A 21,141-nucleotide genomic window follows, 5' to 3' on the forward strand; every position below is an offset into this window, starting at 1 on the left:
TAAGGAAGCACATGGGTAGAAGTTGCTGCATTATATAATGATGAGCTTGGCTCCTACCTCTCTGCATGGTAGGGACTCTCAGCTCCCAAGGCGTTCACAACTTAGAGGAGCTGTGAGATGCTGCCTCTGGCCGTGGGTGTGGCTTTAGCACTACCATAATTTCCTGGCTCTTCTGTCTCTGTTGTCCATGTCAAGCATTTTGAAGTGGCACTGTTACTTATTTCTAAGTGCAGTTGCCACTGATGCTGAACAGTGATCCATTGTTCCTATTGTTGCTTCCTCACTCAGTGGTTCATAAAAACAATGCTTGAGATGCAACTTCAGCACAGGGAGTCCCAAAACTGCCGAGTGTCAGAAGCTGGAAGAATCACTCTGTACTTGTCCTGCTTCTTTGGTTTCTCCCCAAGCACCTTCTGCTGCCTGCAGTCAAGAAAAATGTGCTGAGACCTTTGGTCCAAGCATGTACTGCTCCTCTTATACTCTCCCACTGACATTTCCCCCATCAACACTAATAGCTAAGGTGCAGTTATTTTGACTGACAATGTTAATGCTCTTCATCCTGTTGTTTAAAAACTGCTTTTGAAATGTAACACCTTGATTTTCCATGTCAATGTCCTTCCCAGATTGCACTGCACTGACTGAAGTAACTGCACCACGGGAGTGAAGCAATTCTGCTTCACAAAGAAAAGCCTGAAATAAATATTAGAACATATTGATATACTCTGGTTTGGACATAACCACCTAAAAAAATCAAACACATCCCACCCATGAAAAAAAAAAAAAAAAAAAAAAAACCAGTCTGCATTCTGTCAACTGATCTTCATGAAGATTTACAAATTCAACAACAAGAGGGATTTTTGAGGAAGGGGAAAATTAGCAAAGATAAATTTTACTAGCATTTTCCAGCTTTTGATAAAATGTTAAATGGGTGTTTATTTATTTTTTTCCCCATTTTGAAATCCTAATTTCACCAGCTGTTTTCTTTCTCCCCATGGGAAAATGAGATAAATATTTCAAAAACATAAGCAAGTGGCATTATTTTCTACCAAGAGAATTCCCCATTCCATTAAGAAATTCTGAATCAGAGGGTTTCTGGTTTTTTAAAAATAAAAATTTTTAAAAACCCAGAAATTTTGTATGTAAGAAACAAGTATACAAGCATTTTTCTTTGCTCATAAAAAAAGAGCATGATGTACTATAAGTGGAATAGAAAAACTAATGATCAGAGCTGCACAGCAACTCTGAATTTTAAAGATATGGCAGAAGAGTACATAGATTCCAAAGCAAAATAAAGCTTACTGAAAGGACTGGATAATTTTGAAGGCAGAGACCTAAGATAAACGAAATCAGTGCTCACAGGACCCAAACATGCACACCAGAAAATGTGAGGACTCGGGAAAATTCTGTATGGTTTCTGAAGGGAACCTTCCTTTAAGTTACTTAGTAAAACAGTTGTCCAATAAATGCTTGCCTTTCTCGAGTAAGAGTTGCTCCCAAAGGAAACAAAGTTCAATATGATTCAAAATATTTGTAAACTTCTACATTTTGAACAAACAGAAATGTATTTACTAAGGAATGGGTAGTTTACTTATAAGGAATGACTAATGAAATATGCTGTATCATTTGTTATCACAATAAATGGCAATACCTGAATATAAAGCATATTCAAATGCTTTGTCACAGTATTTTTAACAATGTAACTGTAAACTGCATATGCCACACCAAACTGAGTGAATAAGAAAAATACCCGTGTTATTCCTGAACTAGAAAACAAAGCTAGCTTTTAAAAATATATGAAATTAATGACAAATTAAATCTTAAATTTAAAAAAGGAATTAATAAATATTCCATATCCATTTAAGATTTTTTTTTAAACAATAAGATTTGTAAGAAAGATACTTGCAAACAGATATCAAATTTGAGATTATATTAACCAAAGCTATCTCTGCATATTTAAATGCTTGCAGAGGTTTGTTTTTGGCTAACAATTCAAATCATACGTCATACCACAGTTTTGGATAAACAATGATCAAAACAGACTAGAAGAGCAATCATGAAAGGACTAAACAACAGAGAGAAACGATAATGATTAAATGTTGATTTGCCCCTGTGTGGCAGATTAAGGAACCTGTACAGAGCGGATGCCACATCTTTTTAGCAATGCATGTACCCAAATTTGCTTTTGGCAAACATTGCTTAACTGCTGCTGTTTTTCATGAAGTCAGTGAAGACTGGGTTAGATAATGAGCTGGCAGGCACTTTTGAAATGTTTACTGTGTTCCTTAAAGTAGGGGGAACATGCTGGTTCTTAAACTAATTTGTTTTTTGTTGTTGGCTTCCCTCATCTCTCCCCTAGTATTCTGTTCTCCCTCCCCTAGTATTCTGTTCTCCCTGTCTTTGGAATAAACAGAAAATGACTGAATCTTTTTATACTTTTTTTTTTCCTCCTACAATTATACAACCAAAAAATCGGTAGTTTCCAAATGGCAAACAACTGAGCCATGTCAAGAGCCATGTTAATCTCATGTGTTCACTCCATTGTTAACAGCGAAGAAAGGGGGATGGGAAGGACAAAATAAAATCTGTCTATTCTGGCCTAAATGCAGGACATGAACCAGGAGACATTCCACAAACAATGCAGTCTTTTTCTTCTGGCAGGGGGAGGTGGCAGGGAAGATGATGGTAGCAGGACTTTTGTGGAAGGAGAAGCTGTACCCATCTTGACAGTCAATACAGCATTCAGAAATCCTACATGGTGGGAAGAATTTCCCACACATTGTTAACTAGGAACCTGATCTGAAAATGCAGTTTTTAATTAAAATTGGCACTTCCAAGCTTCATGCTGGCATCCACCATCTTGCTAAACACTGAGCTCATTTGTGGTTCCAGCAGTTTGCAAACGCAGTCTCGGAGGTGACAAACCATTTCCCATCCTGCCACCCTTACTCAATCCTTCATCCCCATCTTACCACGAGTACATGGGACATTTAGTCCAGTAAGACAAAGCAAGGACTGTAGGATGTGGCCTCATTTGGCTAGAATCCACAGATCCCAGTCTTTATTACTTTTAGGGCATTATTAACGGAACAGAATTCTTCAGAAATGTTTGGAGAAAAACAGGGTCTGTTATTTTTGATGCTTCTACATGCTCCACTTCATTCAGATATCCATAAGCATCATTATGGACAGAGATTCTATCTGCTTAGCTCACATTTCATTACCTTCCCACCTATGCTTCCAGACAGTGGAATCCAAAGACAGAAATTCCAGATTATAGCTACCAACAACAAATATTTCTGGGTAGATATGATGCAGAATTTATCTATCTCTTTTACATGGATGGACAAAATATCTCATTTATTTTGCCAGTTTAATGAATAGATTAGCATATGTAATGCATTCTGACTCAAGGGATCTCAAATAAAAATTACATTGACAGGACTGCTGAAGAAACTAGCAAAATATCTTCATTTTATCTTCATTAGGAGATCTCATATCACCTCATATCTAGGACCTTTTTCCAAACAGCCGTCTGAGGGAAAAATATTTTTTTTAAAAAAAAAACTATTTTTTACTGTGCATATTTTGAGATGTTGAAGAACAGACTGGGAGGGTAATTTTTCTGGTTTTTAAATTTTATTTGGATTGATATTTTTACAATGTCTAACATTGTTAGGTTCGCTACAAAGGATTTCACTTCATCTTACAGTAAAAGGAAAATATTATGCAAATTGCATAAAGGACTTCACAAGACTATCCAGTTCATGTGAATACTAGCTAGCAAAGCAAGCTGTTGTTGGCTTTTGAAAAATCTGTCAACAATTAAGCTCATCAAAAGGAAATTCATAAGCCGATTTAGCAGAAATGTCTCACAAAGCCTGAGCCCTGTAAGGTACATTCATGTATTTACTTCAGTTAAAGTTCTATTCAAGAATTAAAGTAATTACCAAAGATTCATATATTTGTACTAAAAGCTTGCAGAATGTACAAATCCAAATATAGAAAGAACCTCAAGATTTCTAAATTACTGCAATTTGGAGTCATTTGCAGAATGATTTTCCAACAGGAATAAATCAGTGTTCCAAGCCTTCTCACATTATTCAGAGAAATATCACCTTTCAAAAAGTAGTACAAAAAACTGAAAGATATCTAACACCTATACTCAGTGTCCATTTACCAACAAACATCTTATGTTCTTCTGCAAAACAAAACCCAGCTCCTCATTACTGCATTTAGAACATTCTATAGTCTTTATTTAAGCCAAAGGACAAGGTTTTAAGAGGGTTCCACAGAATATGAGAGTTCCTCAATCCTGAAACCAAAGAAAGTAATCCAACAAAAGAATATGTTTGCACTGTAAACTGCCTCTCCATCTCCCAAAATCCCGTTATAGAGCACAGAGAGCCTTGCAAAAAAACAGGAGTTCTTTTGTCTTGTGACTTGTCCAAACCATGCTTAGCAATCTAGAGAAGTCTCTTCAGGAAACTACAGGCTTCATTATGGAAATTCTCTCTTCACTGCATGTTAATTTGATTATTTTTATTCAGAATTTTGCACGTATACACCACTTGACCAGATCTGACTCATCACACTTGCCCTGTGTTTAAGATTTTATTCTAGCTTCTTCCAGTAATGAATTTGTGTTGATTTTGTAAGATCCTGTTCATGACCTTAAAGCTAGTTCATAGGGTCAGACCTTTCATTTTTCTGTGTTCAGCTATTACTTTCTTCTCCACTGCTCTTCCATTATTCAACCTCCAGTCTTACAGGAATAGGACTTGGCTGATGCTTATTTTTGCGAAATTCTTTGCCTTCTGATTTCAGGAATTTTGTAACTCTGTGCTTCAGAGTGTCTGATTAAATCTGCATTAGGATTCTGTCCTTAATCTAGAGTTCAGCAAATGTTTTAGCTTTGGTCTCAGGCAACTTGTAAGAACAAAGCTAAGAACATTTATGTTTTATTGGGAGAAATCTATTGGGGAGCAACCGCTACTACACTCTCTTGCCACATTTGTAGATGACACTTATTAGCTACTGTTTGTTTCCTTTTACATATAAGCACAGTGCATATAATGCCAGAAAAAAAAATCAATGTTGAAGTGAATTCAAGGTTGCATGACTGTACTAGAAGTTTGAAAACTCACTAGTAATTGTGCCATTTCTCCCCAGATAAACAGTCCAATACTTAACTTTATTTGACTGAGTCCAAATATTAAGATAGAAATCATATAGGTGTGAAACAAGCAATTTCCATCCCATCCTGTAAAAATACTACACATGAGCTGTACAGCTATGATTAATCACAATACTGTTCATCGTTCCAAATCAGACTCAGTGATTTTTATAGACATCTGTTTTCTTTCAATTTACCACATACATGGATGTAGTGTCACTATTACAGAGATTTGACTCATCGAAAAACATCACAAGTCAACCACTAAATCAGTGAGGAATATGCACCCCATCAGAAGCCATGAATAATATAAGATCCATATGGGCTTGGATAAAATTACTGAATTTGCCAGGCCATCAGGCTTTTTGCATGCTGCCTTGCTGGAGATGAGGTGGTGCTCAGCAAGCAAGCTTTCTGAGCAGCCAGCAGCCACGAAGCTCATGGTAGCTGGTGGACATAACTATCTTCTACTCAGTCTAAGTGAGGGAGCAAGAAAATACTCCTTTTGTTTAGCAATAAATATAACAATAGAAGCTACAGGCTAAAACACGAATCAGCATGACAAGGTTGGAGAAGGAACTGGGCGGTGCAGCCTGAGGGATCTCCTCCAGAGTCAAACGCAGAAGCGGGAGTTGGACTTTGCTTGTTATAACTACTTCTTGTCAGAAGAAAATAACATGCAGGATAATAAGAAGACAGTCTAGAGAGGGGTTTGCAGAGGGTAATGAACACAGCAGTACAACCCTCAAAGAAAAGCAGAAAGCTTCTGGGGGAAAGTGATAGCTGCTGAAGGACTGATCACGGCTGGGGCCAGGGACAGCACAACCACGGTGCTGCTCACAACAGGGACATGCTGTGTTAGACCCAGCACTACTATAGCCAGTGGAGCCACTGCTCCTGCTCCACAGTGCCAACCTCTTCTGCCATCACAGAGGGCCTGGGCTGCAAAGGTGGGACACCAAAGACCCCAGGTAATTCACACCTGACTGTTTCTGCCACACTTCTCCTCCCCATGACACCACCTTGTATTATACAAGAGGATGGAGGCAGGCTCTGCTTAGTGGTGGCAAGAAATACGACAAGAGGCAATGAGCAGAAACTAGAGCACAAGGAGTTCCACCCAAACATAAGGTAGAACTTCTTTACTCTGTTGGACAGATTAACCAGAGAGGGTGTGGAATTTCCTTCTCTGGGGATATTCAAAAGCTGTCTGGACACAATCCTGAATAATGCACTGCAGGGCACCCTTCTTGAGCAGGGAGGTAGGACTAGATGACCTCCAGCGCTCCTTTCCCACCTTACTGATTCTGTGTTAAATTTCTTGGCTCAAAAACATTCTCACACCAGGAGAAGAAGCTGGCACCAAGCATGTGCTTCCATTGGAACTGCTCATCTGGGTTCAAATCTGAATTCAAAGTGGGAATTCCACCCTTGGAGTACTCTGCTCTCAAGAGAAACAGCATGGTTATTACCAGCTCCAAGGCAACCAGCTGGCACATAGCAGCAGGGGATAACTGTGCACATCCTATTTTGGGGCATCATATCCCCCATGTCCCTCCATGGATCTAGCTGTTATTTCACAATTTGTGCTTGAAGCAATTGAAAGACTCTCGCTGACTTCACTAGGTTTAAATCAGATATTTAATAGAAATTCATGATGGAGAATGGCTAAAGGCTGCAAGATTTAGCAAGTATTTTTATGAGGAAATGCACAATTGCTACTTGCTGCATACCAAAATGCATATCTGAGAAGCATAAAACTAACAAAATAACTTCAGGCTCCAAACCCCTATTTTAACTCTGAATTCAAGTATTTTAACTGAAGAGACCAAAAACAAGCTTGAATTTCTTTTCTCTAGCTTTTCCTACTGACTTTTCTCTGAATTTTTCTACTATGCATCCTACATCGAGGTTCATCTCTCTGCCCTCAGTCAGAGTGTAGTGTTGGATGCCTAATTTTAAATTGTTACCTTTGTGATTCTTTACTGCCATAATTTTCTTTCCAAATTAGGTTAATGTAATTATTGTAGTACAACAGTATTCAATTTTTACAAAAACACCTATTTGATAGTTAAGCTGTGTGCAACTTTTGGCAGCCTACTGACATAGCAGAGAGGCCAGATTTGCAGAAAAACTGTCTCCTCCTGCAGATCTTCTAAGAACTACCTCGTATTGAGCATATTAAAAAAAGTTTTGAACATCTTCTGAAAGCTAAGCATTTTATGAAGGAAAGGAAAAACAGACTGGAGTAACTAAAGAACACAGAACACAGAAAAGGCAAGTAATTTGTGCTAAGGCAGTCAGGAAATCTCAAGCCTAGAAAGACCATGCAGAAAACTGTCTGTATTTTGCCAGTGCTACTGAACAATACCCTACTGCCTGGCTTTTTAAATAGTTTTTAGCATTTAGCCCTTTTTAAATGTGTAATTGTGTTATGGATACTAATTTCCTCAGAACTAAGTATAATTATTCTTCTAAATATTTGGTCCATCTCTATTGTAAGCTCTTCTTAAGACAGCTACAAAATATTGCTAATATTTTTGAGTTAATAGTGCATTTAGAAGGTCGTGTCAGGTTATTGCTGGGAGGATTAAAAGATTTTCTTTCCACCAAAGCCCTTTGTTATAAGAAACCAAGGAAATTTAAAACAGGATTTATTCCTTAGAACCACGACAAACCAACAGAGTACCGTGGCAAGAGCATGAAGTAAGAGCACTCTGGGCCAGGAAATTTACAAAGAGAGCTTTCTTCAAACTCAAAAGTTGAGTTGAAATTTTAAAGCTCTTAATGGTTCTACATTAAGGGCAGCAAAAGACAACTGGTTTCACAGTCATTCCCACTTACAAATTCTCTTTCAAAAGACTCTGGTACAATAACTGGTAAGCTAGTGGCTGTCACTTACACAGGCAGACATTCCTGGCGCATATAAGCTTCATTTGGTACTTGTCAAGGCAAGCCCTGCTGACTGCTCCCACTGCCACTGGCAGGAAGAAAGGACAGTGATGAGCATCATTTCAGTGGAGAAACAGGAAAGATAGGCAGGAAGGAAGAAAATAAAAATGAGAGCCCTGGAAAGTTTGGTCTTAGATGTCAAAACAAATCCACTGACAGATATAATGGATTTTCCCAACAGATGTTACTTAGAAACAAACAAGTCTCTCAAGCCTTAAGATCATGCCTGTAGGAAGTTTTAAGTCAGGTCTGCATCTTTGTAGGAGTGCTGTCATTATATTAGTCAACTGCTAAGAGAGAGTAATGACAATATCAGGGTGACTGGTAGGTCAGTTGAAGTGGACATGCCCTCTGATTTAGTTTCAGACTGGAATGCACCAGCCCTATGAAGTGATTGTGCATGTCCCAGAATCCATTGCTCAAAAGTAATTTATTTGGAGCATGTCAAAACCCAGCAAATCCAATGACTTGGTAATTACTATTACCAAGTCATTAGGTATTGTGGTTGTTTCTTAATCTTTTGGAATGATCTCTCAAATAGACACAGCTTAGACCTTGCTTTCCACGTGTACCTTATTCTGAAAAAAAAAAAATCTACTTAGATATATTTTTCTCTGTCATTAAAGTTAACTTAGCATGACATTCACTTCTAACATTGCATCAAATTTTTGAGCAACTGAAAGTAAGAGCATTGGTCACATGCTCATGTTCTACTGGAACTGGGCCTATAAATATTCTGACCATTTCCAAATGAATGTGTCATGCCATAATGGATATCCTGAAAAAGATCTGATGCAACAGCACCAACAGAAATATTTATATACTGTTTTTAAAGATTTCGTCAACAGGTGGCTTTCATCTACTACACAGTATTCCTAGCTTAGCTACTGCAACACTGTGAGCAGATGTTTTTAGGTATCATCAATAGGATTACTCTAGAATTTGCTCATCATAAGTCAGCACACTGCAATGTCCTTTGTGGTGGGCAGTTAATATATCCTGCTTCCATCGGTTCATCTATATGATAGTTCACGGGAGGATGAATGAGCTCACTTCTATTTGAGATGACAGCTTGATGCAGCATTTCAAGGCTTAGCCTAACATGCCCTTACTTGAGGTCAGCCAGCAACCAGTCCCAGAAAACATGTTTGTTAGATGTAACTGAAAACAGTTTAGCACTTGCATTAAAGTAATAATTAAACATGAACAGTGTCCCTTGATGTTGTTTAAATGAATGACACATTCCATGCCCAGAGCAGTTTTCAACCCAGTTTTGTGACAGACAAAACACAATAACTGATCCAAGAAAGAATTAATGAAAAGAGTACCAAGAGGTTAAGCAGCTATCATTCTGACTGCACCATACATTCTGGTGTCTCTAGTATAATGTACCTCAACAAAGAAGGTGGAGCTCAGTCACATCCAGCATGCCTCCACTAAAACAGCTGGCACAAACCAACATATGGGCTTGTTTGCAGCTTCCTCTTGAGAGCTGTTACATAAGCATGGAGACCATACCCAAGAGAAAGGGAGAGAGATGGAAAGTAACTAGATAAAATTTTCAAAGAAAAACATTATTTATATGCATCTACCTTTGTAATTCTAACCTGAACAGAAAAAGGAAAAAATAAGTTTTTTCCTCAACTGTGTAAACTCTAATTTAAAATAGCTTTTCATAGAGATTTGTTTACACAGTTTCTATCAGCTAGACATTTCCCAGAAACCCAGAGCAATTGATGCTACTGACATCTCTACCCAGAAGTTTCTCTTCTGTCTATAAATCACAATGCTAAGATGGGAACCCTAAGCCAGTTAACTCTAGACACACTGCAAAAAGCTACTAGGCAGTAGGTGAGCACTTAGAGAAATCAACTTTTATTTGGGTAACTAAGAGGAACTTTGCTCTTTTCTATATGAGCTGGAGGCAGCTGCAAAAATGGGGCAGGAACAAACAGGTTGGGATGCCCCATTACTTGGCTTATTTGAGTCATTAGGAATTCTCTGTACTGTAAAAGAGTATATTTCTCCACCTAGACTTATGAAAAGAATCTAAAAAACCAGTCCAGAAGCAAAGACATAATTAAGTAACTGAATCCCAGTCCCTGATGTCTTCCTTTCCAAGTGACATTCCTGAGGTGCCTGTTTCCAGGTATACTTCCAAACTGGCTTTCCTAGTTCTAACAATGCTTCCCAGTTCAGCATCTGCAAATGAGGCTCCTCATTATACACAGAGTTTAGGCACTTTAATTCAGATGAGCTATATTAGAACAGCTGCCTTCAGCACTATAACATTTATTTATTTTGTATCTAAGCTATATTCAAAAGGGCACCTGGGCCACAGAACTGCTTTGTACCTGGTCTGTGCCATGTGAGGGGACACTGGCTCACATGAAGAAGAAGAGATGGCTCAGCCTCAGACAGCTGGTGAGGTTACTGTGCTCAAGTGTCCCCTTCACTCCTCCTGAGCTGATATTTGAGCTCTTCACAAACCAGCTGCTGAACCACTGGAGTTATTTAGCTTTTTAAGGGTGGGGTAAACAGCTAGAGGTGATAACCACATTAGCTGTCTCAAACTGGCAGCAACACATAAATCAATCAGAGGCCTCTAGGCACATTGAAATGGAATACAAAGACACCAGCAAACTAAGCAGGAAGCTAATTAAACCAGCCATTAGGAAACACAAAGACAAGTGCAGTATAAGATTGTGCGCACACACTGACAGACACTCACAAACGGCTCAATCTCAGCCTTGGTTTTCTGTTCTTCCTCTGCTGAGAGACTTTTAACCTACATCTGCCAGCAGAAAGTCAGCCACCAAGATGCCAGAGCAGGTTCCCACTGTCCTGCTCACCATCCACACACACACACTTTTTTATTTCCTTCCTTTTTAAAAAATACTATTTCACTTTCTAGATGCCTATTAGTCTTAATGACTAGATCTACCTCTCCTTTCTCTGTAGTAAATATTCTAAGACAGATTTTCTATAAATCATTCTTTTTCTTACCCCTCCAGAAACTGCATGGGGAAAATTCAGCAGGAATATATGAAGTAGGGCATCAAGTAGCCCTGGACAGTGTTACATCATTGAAAAGATGGTGAAAAGATGTTTTAATTCACCAAAACAGGCAAAAAATCTCAATATCTACTGATTGAAAGGTAAGACCCCTAAGGAATGCTTGATTCAACACCACAAAACAGGCCTTTTTCTGATGAAATTACACATATTCTCGACACACTTTTTTTTCTGTAACCACAAGCAAGACAGAAGAGAAAGAGGATGAGAACACATTTCCCTCAGTTTTAAGATGTGGGCTGAACCCCACAGGGATTGATGTGGTCAGGACACAGCCAGGTGGCACAAACTCAGAAACAGACTGATAGGTTCTATGGGTATTTCACTAGCAAAAACTAGCCCAGAAAAGATTGGCATAGAGGGAGAAAAGGTAGGTGGAAAGGCAGGTAAATGCCAGTGACACCTAAAGATATCCTAAGCTAAAGAGACATTTAAATATAATTCCTTACATTAATAAATATAATTCCTCACATTAATCTAGCCCACTAGTTCTGGTGATTCAGTTGTCTGCACAAAGAATTGCTCTATTCTGCCAAAAAGCTGCATATCTATGGAAACACGAGGAGAATTTCAGCCATCACCTTATCTGCACCGATCATTTATTTTCTTGGGATAAAAGCAGAAGCTGCAATGGCAAGAAAGTAAAAATATTATGCTTCTTCATACATTCTTTTTGTACAGTTTGGAGAGCACTTCCCCTCTTCTTTATGCTCAGCACTGGCAGATAACGTGACTTCCCTTCTAGAACCACACACACTGTGTGTGTACGGGTTGTGTCCAACACCAACCTACAGAACCGTTCTAAGTAAAAACACATAAAAGAGAAGTGTACTTAAAAATAGAGTCACAATCATGTACTGTACTCAGCGTGCTTAAACAGTGCACGTAATACAGTTCAGTGTAATAACCACTCGCTACTCAGGTTTCTAACATGAAGGAAAATACAGAATGGAACCACAGTTCAGCCTGGAACTAATTCTGGAGTATAGCCAGACTCATGCAATCCATAAAAATTCCAGTGTCAAAATGATGTGTCCCATTGTCTTGATGCCTTGATCAAGGTTTCTAAGTTTCTCATTTTTCTGACATCTTCCACACTAACAAACTTAGAGTGAACATATGTTAAACTAACTGCACCACCACTGAAGTTCTGCTAAAGAATCTACTCCTTTCAATTTTTTTTAATCAGCATATGTAGCAATGAATGCCGTCCTTGTGTAGCTAGTTCTCTTCTGTACAAATTAAAGAATCCCTTGAAAGTGTAATGAAAATGCAAACATTACTGCAAAAATTCCCTTTACCTGCAACACCTTACCAAGTTACATTCTTTACTTATCAGCCGCTGATGAACAAGAAAAAAACAGTAACACTTAGCTGTCCTGTTAAAAATCCTAAATCACAGATCTCCCAATAATCACAGATGTCTTCAGAAAATAAATCAGCATCCCCTTGTTATATACTTAATATTTCCACATTTTTACTCAGGTTTCTCATCGGAACAAAAATTAGGAAATCAATTTTATTAAAAGGATTTTTTTAAAGTTTATTTTTCCATTTCCTTCAGTTATTTGCATGGGAGAATCAGAATGCCAGTTTACCAGACCATATGGAATAGAGAGGTAGAATGCACAAGTACTCTGCATTTTCATAAAGACTCTCCTAATCTCCTGAAAATCCACTGAAAGAATAAGAAAAAGCAATTCATATTATAACACTGCAAACTTTCTTAAGATTGTTAAGCAACCTCTGCACTCCTGGTGGGATATGGGTTCCTCTTTCCCCCAGCTGTAAACTCCAGCCAGCAGATCACAGATGCTCCCAACCAAAGCAGCCACATGCACCTGGCAAGGGAGGAGTCTTGCCAGGGGATGTGAGCAATGCCACACCTGCCTCCCCCAGTGGTGCACCAGCTAGTGGGGGATTGGATCCAGCAAGACAGGAATGCATGGTTAGAGACCTCCAGTTCTCAGAGACTGAATACATATGAAGGCTATGATTTTTTTAAGCCAAATTCTTATTAAAAACAATAGAAATTCGGGTGTACAAATCCCTTAGTCTCTGTCCAGCCAAAGCAATTCCTCTCCCCCCAGCCTCTAGCTGCTACCCATTGGTTAGCACTGCTGGTACCATTTTTTAGAAGGATTTGTTGCACAAAGAGAGAGACTTATTAAAAACAGAAAAGAATGTGTTGTGCCTCTGTAGCCAGAATCATAGTTTAAAAATCTGTGTGCCGTATTTTCCTGAATGCTCAAAAGATACAGAAGAGTTATAAACCCATAGGAACGACCTAAGCTCAATTATATGGCTGGTTTTCATCTCCAGTTATTCAAAGGAGGTATGTTTACTACTGCACCTGGCACAGCACATTTCCAGAAGAAACACTAAAAAATCATTAGTACCTTTTTTTTCTTTTTTAAAACTTCTCTCCACTATTTATTGATTCAGACTGGTGATTCGTTTTAGGGTAACAGTCTAAAATGAAAATATTTTCATCTTATTTTATGATTATTCTTTTTTGCTATAAAAAAAACACTGAGCTATCAGGTCAACACTCTTTAGATTCCTCTTTTGTCTTTCCACTTCACTCTGTAGCTGGATTGACTAAAACACAAGAAGGATGGTTACCTATTTTGAGCTAACAAGTTGTAATTGTTTTCTGTGTTCAAGGTGAAATTCACCCAGGAGAACTAGCAGCTTAGTGCATATTTGTCAGCAGACCCTGTACTACTTGTACAATCATCTCTTCTATTAGTTTCCATTTAAGTAATGTGAGTTCAGTTAGATATTTGTGATTTTGCCAGGAATGAAGGGGAGGAAATAAAGCAACCCTTTAAAAACTCTCAAAGCCACTGGAGGGCAAGTCAGCTGATGAGTATGTTTATTGCTCTTAAATAATTTGGGAAGAAAAGAGGAACCATTTCAGTGTTGAGAAACCTGTTAGTGAATAGACCAGACTCTAGGTAAATTGCTATGTTTTCTTTTTATTTTTTCTCTGCTCTGTAGATGACTATCACAGCAAGATTATTTTTTTTTCTGTTACAATTATTTCTGAGATGAACAGAGACGTCCATTGTCAAACCAGTGTCCCAGGGTGTCAGCTGCCTGCATGCATGCCAGAAGCACAAATCTGTGATATTACAGACATACTGCCAAGTTTCAGCCAGTGATCCAGCCATTGCCCAATGCTGTTCATGAGCACTAATAAAACTGTCAGGTGTGACTCAGACCAGACCAACCAGAAGTGACTACTGGCTCTAGGGAAGGGCTGTGGAAACAGGGACGCAGGAAGTATTCTGGACAACCTTCCTAATGGAGATGAAAAATAAATCAATTCAGACCATTCTATTTTTTTCCATATTTATGGCCCACAGATTAAGGGAAAAAAAGAAAATAGGATCTCAAGTTTAGAAAGACTGTGACACAAACTGAACATGCCCTCAGCATTTTCATCAGGAAACCAGTAAAAGAAAGTTCTTCAAAATACATTACCATAAGATTCTTGGATGAAAACTGTATTATTATCACTTTGTTTTGAAAAGATTGACTAAAGCCCAGCTAGAAACAGAATGGTGGGATATTAAGATACACTTCAAATTTGCAGAGCATCTGGCTGTGAAAAGCAGAAAAACCTTCACAGGACAGGTTGAAAGGGTTGTCAATTAACCATTGGCTGTGAAACTGATGGGATTAAATAAAAAAGACAAGTTCTGCACTTCAGCAGGAAAATCAAATGAACAACCACAAAGAAGAAAAAAGCAAGTTAGCTGCAGAGCTGTAGATAAATCTTTAATAGAACCATGTGAAAACTATGTTGGAAGTATAATTCTCTTGCAGAGATGGTGTTCTATGAGAGGTAACTAATCCACACCTTTTGGCACTTCTGATACCTCAAATCAAAAATAAATTTATGCAGACCTAGTGGAGAGAAGAAGAAGAACAAAAAAAAAAAAAGGTTGGAATAATCAATCTAGGAAGAAAAGCTGCAAGATTTGGGTTTGTTTAGTCTAGAAAAGAGACTGAGGAAAGACATAAGTCTTCAAATATGCAAGATGCTGTAATAAATATGACAGTGATCAACTGTTCTTCAGGTTCAGCAAGGTTAGAAGAATAGTTCCGCTTACCGTGTGGTAAAAGAAGATTTGTTGGCTATTAGGACAAAATAACTAACAAAAACAGCCATACACTGGAACAGCTCACTAAGGCTGGTCATGGAATCCTCATCACTGGAGTCCATTATGGAAAAGTTAGACACATCACTGTCAAAAATAGTCCTTGGCTCAGCCACAAAACAGAGAGATGGACTGGTTGCCTGAGCTCCCTCCCATTCCTACACTTCTATGATTTACTAGGGAATATGCAGTTTCTTGCACAAGCCACTCTTTTTAGGGGTTTAGTAAGTCACATTGACTGATATATTGCATGCAAAAACCTCTATCCTGATGCCAAGTATTTCAAATTCTATTTAAAACTTTACCACTGTAAAAACTGTTATGTTCTAGCAGGAAAATCCAGGAAGTAGTACTCTGCAATATTATCGTACCAAGGGAGAAGCCAAGTAATTTCAAAAGACCTTTCAAAGTCTCATGTGTGACAACAAGGCAAGGTCAGAAAAGGCCAATGACATTTGTCTCAGAAGGTAAGAAAACCCCAACACAGTTGGGGTTGTCACACAAAAGCTAACACACAGCAGTGGCTGAAGGCTACATGGAAATTGATTCAACACACTGCTACAGCAGGATCTCTCTGGTGCCCAGGATATCTTGAGCATAAAAACTGACATCTAACTAGCTGACACATTTCAGAAGCTTTCATCCTAAAGGTACCTGGGGATAAACCTGGTGAATTTATTAAGTATGTCAGACACTTAATAAGGAACCCCTGAATATTTAGAGCATTGCATTAGAAAAGGTAATACCATTCTCTGCCTCAAACTATAATCAGTTCTTTGCAGAGGGGCATAGAAAGCACTTGCAGATTGTAAGACCCAGCAATGAGTCCATTACAGACCCACTGACAAAGGCATTGCTTCATACATGTGTGACACATCTACTACAAAGAACCAAATTCCTGTCTCAGACCTTACATGCCACTGAGTAAAACCAAGAAAAAGAAAAGGAAGTCTACTCCTTTGCCAAGAATGAAAAGAAATGTTAAAGACAGCCATACTACTCATTCTGGCAGGAGATACTCTTGGAAGAAATGTGGTGACTCCACTTTAACAACTAATGAAAACATTAGCAAAGGCCAATGAAGGCACAACAGCATACTGCTGAATTCTAGGACAAAAATCAATTAAAGCTAAAATCTTCAACACTTGAGAGATGTTATCAGTTCCACAAAATGTCCACCAGACTATCCATGATGATTTGGCAAGGCACAATTCAGAAAAGTACTTCTGAAATCTCTCAAACTTCAGTGGTATCCAGGCAATTGGTGTATGCTGTCAGAAAGAGTCTCCTGAATTATTTTCCTTCAGAAGCATTTCACAAAAGTATCTGATGACAGCACGGAAGAATGCAAGCTACCTGCAAGGATAATTCATAAAAACAATAGCCAAGGGCTTGAAGGAGCCCAGTTTTCTTGCTAAAATGTTTCAGGCAAGTTTCTGCAAAACATCTTTCTGTTTTAGAACATTTCTACCATTTCTCTTCCGTTTTTCAGAGATCCCATTCCTGCATTCCTTGCAAACCCAAAAACACCCACTGACATCATTGGGCAATGCATTGGGCATTGCATCAGGAATACAGGACTAAGCCAACAGAGGTTGTGGGTAGCCAAAACTGCGCTGGAAACAGTTCATCCTGGTTTGGTCAAACCAACTTTTGAAATCACAGCTGGTTCAAAAATTGTGACATTCCTAGGGTCCTAGCAAACCCCACTCCCTGCTGCACCCAACACAGATGACAACACTTCTCACCTCCTCAACCCTCACAAGCTTGGACCCAGAAATCCCTTTTCCTACACTTAGGGAAACAGTTATTCCTGCTTCCCAGCCCAGCCCCATTCCCTTAGTCCCTGGCCCCACTCCCGGAACCAATTCATATGCAATGGGCTGCGCATCCTGCTGGTGAAGAAGGGCTAAGAGAGACTGTCTCAAAAAGATTTAAAATCTTATTAATGAATACAATATGAACTTCAAAGTCCTACTGGGGAGCACTATTTGTGTAATGGCAAGAAAGAAAAACAAATGTATCTTGAATCCTGACACTACTAAAGGCAGTTGAGAGAAACACCCAGGGAACCAAGATTTCAATCAACAATTGATTTGAGACTTATTCTTGTAGTGGATGGAAGGAATCTGTCTGAGAGAAGCATAGAAAAGGAAACTGGATGGAAAGAAAACAGAGATCACAAAGGCAAAGTGCAAGGGTTGAGAAAAAGCTAGAGTGAATTACAACAAAAGCAGCTAAAACAAACTAACAAAACCATGTTAGTTAAAATGGGGAAAAAAGCTTTGTTGGTATTAACTCAATAGGCTTCCTGTAAAGAGTCAATGGGTCCTTAATTTTCTGTTATTAGTACTGTGCTTAAAAAACTTTAATCATCTTTTTACAACCCAGACATACGACCACCATATAACCCCAGGCACATAAAGAGCAGGGATGCTGCAGATTCAGACTTACTCTGCTATCAAACTGGCAAGCTACTTTTGGCCACTAGCTTGCAGGGGAGGGAGCAAATCCAGCCCTCAGCATGAAGATGTCTTATTCACATATCAGTTGTTCCCATGCAGCTGCCAAAATCTTGGGATGGTTAACCACCTCTCTTGTTCTGAGCATGTTATGATTGACTACATTTATGAAAAAAACACAGTTCTTGGATTTAACAAGTCTCATCCAGCTATTTACTGCTGAAGGTTGTTAATGTGTGACCCCTGTCCCAAACCCTGAGGAAAACATAGATCCTCAAACACAAGACTTGGTTGAGAAAATTTCTTTCATGTAGGGGGATCACTCTAAAGCAAAAATCCTTTTTTCTATATTAGAAATATTTTCTATATTAGAAAAGAGCTGGCAGATCAATATTATATTGTAAACTTCGTTTCTCCCTACCCTGCACAGCACTGCACCAGTCTTTCAACTCTAACTCCTACCCAGTGAAGCAGGAAGATAAAAATATGATTATTGTTTTCTTTACTTTTCAGGCAATGATAGTATACAGAGAGAAAAGAAGTCAGGACAATGTCAGTATGACTAAGACCTTTAAACAGATTGGTTACAGTTCTGAGTATTCCTTCTGCAAAACTGCCACCGAAATACAAGGACCAATTCTTGGTAATACTTCTTGTTTTCCCAGACAGCCTATCACTGGTACAAACTCTCTCTCAGACTTCCTGCCAGTCTCCTTAGATTTTGGATGATGTTCAGAGATTGAACCCTCTGGATTACAAATATCCACAGGAAGAAATCCCATTTTGCAGTTTTCCTCCTATTTACCTTCTCTGCAGTTAAATGTCTTCTGCTACTTAGTCTCTTCTCTACCTCCAGCAGAACATTAGTTTCCCTGCTTCAGTAGAGCTAGTGCTCAGATGTTCCAAAGAAAGAAGAGCTCTAAAATCACTCCAAATTTCTCTATTGTACTTTTTGACAGACAAGGAAAACAACTTTTGACACTAAGGGTGTTTTTAATTATGATGGGGAGAAAGGACCTGAAACTACATTTCCCAACAGGCATAACAAATTGATTTTTATGATGCAGAAGACTGTCATTAGCTGGCCACTACATTATTGTACTCATGCCATAATAATCATTATAACAAGTGTATCAAAGGTAAATCACCTGAAAACTAAATAAATAAATAACATTCACACCTCAAAAGCCAAATCAAAATTAGCAGAAGTATTACTATATTTCAGCAGCCTTGCTTTCTATGAATACATTTCATGCTTAATATTCCATTTCCAGAATTCTTTTTCACTTAGTTGCTATATTCACTTGCAACTGAAGAATGGGAAAGCCTTCTTTCAAGCCTTCTTAAAGTCTAAATCCTTTTGTGCAGCTTTGCTTTTAACTTTATATTTGGCTTTGAAGGAAAAAAAGAAAAAAATTAAAATACCACAGCGTTTTCTTCAATCTTTTCATTAATTTCACAGAATTTCTAAAAACATGCAAGCCACATATCAAAACCTTAAACTACAAAGTTCCATCTGAAAGATTTTGCAGTTAATATTCACTGCAATTAGAATTCTTTATTGGGCAGTGGAATCTGTGTTCAATGGCATCTGAACATTGTTCAGTTATAAAGCACTTTTACAAAGACTGAGGCAAAATTTTCATGAAGTATTTGAATTAAGCAACACATATAAAATTTCACAACCTTCTTTGACAGCAGATGAAATTCACCTTGTACATCCTTGTTCGAATCTGAAGTAAATCGGTTGATACCAGTGGAATGAAACTGTTGTCAGAACACTTAGGGCAGTCCTACCTCTCCTGGAATTAGTTGTAAAAGTCCCAATGACTTCAGATCCCATACATGTAGCTCACAGGCACAGTGCTGCTCCTGGCTGGCCTACTAACCTTTGTGACTTTACACATGCTACACTTCCCCTTCCAGTCTCTGAGGAAAACCCTCTGTGCTGCTGAAGGTTCCTGGACTAAGGTATCTTTTTCTTTGTTTACTGTCTGGCTGCATAGATGTCTGGCACAGATTTCAAAGTACAGTAGCTCAAAAAAATGCTCTGTGCATATGTGCATAAACCCTGTAGTGGATTGCATCACACATCCTGAATCTGAAACTAAAAACCTTTACCTGGTTCTCTTTGCTATTTGTGGTTTATGAAGCAGGAAATAAAATGCAGCTGTATCAGTAACACACCTCAGTAGTTTAACATCATTGATTAAAGTGGATTTACTCCAGAATGACCTCAAGTAAATGTGTTCATTATATTTTTCTTTATGTGTGGAAGAAACAAATCCAAAATATTCTGAGTTCAGTACTGTTCACCTAATCCAGTTTCCATCCGTGCCAACATTCACGGTACATACAAGAAATTCTATACTGCACAGTTACTGAATTACATTTCTTATAGTTTTGCAAGGCTTGGCACAGTCAAATGCTTCAGATAAACTCAAAAGCACATCAAAAAGTACCAACTTAGTATCAACAAAACAAGTTCCTCAGATCAATAAGAAAACTGTTCTATGAGCTTCCAAGGAGGTTTCTTAATGTATTGGAGTGGATTGCACTGACCTTACTGAGGTCAAGCATTTAAGCAATACCTAGTTTACATAACCTAGTGATACAGAATCAGAATTGAACTGCCCAAATGAATGAAGGCAGAAATAGGAAAACAGCAAGTTAGATTCCAGCCCACCCTCTATATATATGACATAAATATATAATTTTTTATCTATGTCCTGCTTCAGTGAAACACTGTAATCACTCCTACCACTACTGTCCTGGATTCAGCTGGGATAGAGTTAATTTTCTTCCTGGTAGCTGGTGCAGTACTGCTTAGGTCCAGTATGAGAGTTATGCTGGTAACACAGATGTTTAAGCTGTTGCTGAACAATGTCCACCTCAAGTCAAGGACTTTTCAGTTTCCCATGCTCTGCCAGTGAGGAGGTGCACAAGAAGCTGGTAGGGGCATAGCCAGGACAGATGAAGCAAACTGGTCAAAGGGATATTCCACAGCATACTATGCCCAGTATATAAACCAGGAGAGCTGACCAGGAAGGGCTGGGCACTGCTTCAGGATGGGCTGGGCATGGGTCAACAGGGGGTGAGCAACTGCATTATAACTATGAAATCAAATTCTTTTGGATTTTATTCCCCCCTCTCATTTTTATTTTTAATTATTATTCTTATATTTTACTTATTTTTTTTCAGTTATTAAAGTGTTCTTTTCTAAACCCACGGCTTTTACCTTTATCCAATTTCTCCATCCCACCAGAGTGAGGGGGAAGTTAACAAGGGGAAATTAGTGAGGGGAAGGTCA

At 38.5% G+C, this 21,141-nt stretch overlaps 1 long non-coding RNA gene across 1 annotated transcript in view; it reads right to left on the reverse strand.

Annotated features, from left to right (window-relative positions):
- The window catches only part of LOC111929812 (uncharacterized), a 173,179-nt gene that overhangs the window by 133,983 nt on the left and 18,055 nt on the right, over positions 1-21,141 (reverse strand). The window lies entirely within an intron of this gene.

Source organism: Cyanistes caeruleus, chromosome 6 (genome assembly GCF_971803275.1).
Source record: "Cyanistes caeruleus chromosome 6, bCyaCae1.hap1.1, whole genome shotgun sequence".
Classification (NCBI taxonomy): domain Eukaryota; kingdom Metazoa; phylum Chordata; class Aves; order Passeriformes; family Paridae; genus Cyanistes; species Cyanistes caeruleus.